At 34.5% G+C, this 1,063-nt stretch overlaps 1 non-coding gene across 1 annotated transcript; it reads left to right on the forward strand.

Moving 5' to 3' along the window:
• Positions 1-312: 312 nt before the first annotated feature.
• On the forward strand, positions 313-417 carry LOC120368276 (U6 spliceosomal RNA). Its single transcript, XR_005582462.1, has one exon. It is a non-coding gene; the product is annotated as a U6 spliceosomal RNA (small nuclear RNA).
• Positions 418-1,063: the final 646 nt, after the last annotated feature.

The raw sequence follows: 1,063 nt of genomic DNA on the forward strand, positions 1-1,063 counted from the left end.
GCAATTGCAACAAAAACAAAAATTGATGAGTGGGACCTACTTAAACTAAAGAGCATTTTCACAACAAAAGAAACGATCAACAGAGTAAACAACTTACAGAATGAGAGAAAATATTCACAAACTATGTATCTGACAAAAGCCTAATATCCAGAATCTGTAAGGAATCTAAACAATTCAACAAGCAAAAAAAAATTATTAAAAAGTGGGCAAAGGACTTGAACAGACACTTCAAGATGTTGGCTGCTTGTATGAAAGAAGACAAACAAGCAGCCAACAGACATTAAAAAAAAAAAAAAAAAAAAAAAAAAAGCTGTTTGTTTCAGCAGCACATATTCTAAAATTGGAACTATACAGACAAGACTAGCATGGCCCCTGTACAAGGATGACAAGCAAATTTGTGAAGCACTCTTTATTTTTTTATTATCTCAATAGATGCAGAGGAAACCTTTGACAAAATTCAGCAGCTGTCTATGCTAAAAAAAAAAAAAAAAAAAAAAAAAAAAACCCTCAATATACTATGCATTGATGGAACGTATCTCAAAATAATAAAAACTATTTATGACAAACCCACAGCCAATATCATACTGAACAGGCAAAAACTGGAAGCATTCCCTTTGAAATCTGGCACTAGACAAGGATGCCCTCTCTCACCACTCCTATTCAATATAGTACTGGAAGTTCTAGCCAGAGCAATCAGGCAAGAAAAAGAAATAAAAGGTATTCAATTAGGAAAAGAGGAAGTCAAATTGTCTCTGTTTGCAGATGACATGACTGTATATTAGAAGACCCCATCATCTCAGCCTAAAATCTCCTTAAGCTGATAAGCAACTTCAGCCAAGTCTCAGGATACAAAATCAATGTGCAGAAATCACAAGCATTCCTACACACCAATCACAGATAGGGAGCCAAATCATGAGTGAACTCCCATTCACAATTGCTAAAAAGAGAATAAGATATCTAGGAATACAACTAACAAAGGATGTAAAGGATATCTTCAAGGAGAACTACAAACCACTGCTCAAGGAAATAAGAGAGGACACAAACAGATGGAAAAACATTCCAT

This window comes from Saimiri boliviensis, chromosome 5 (genome assembly GCF_048565385.1).
Source record: "Saimiri boliviensis isolate mSaiBol1 chromosome 5, mSaiBol1.pri, whole genome shotgun sequence".
Classification (NCBI taxonomy): Eukaryota; Metazoa; Chordata; class Mammalia; order Primates; family Cebidae; genus Saimiri; species Saimiri boliviensis.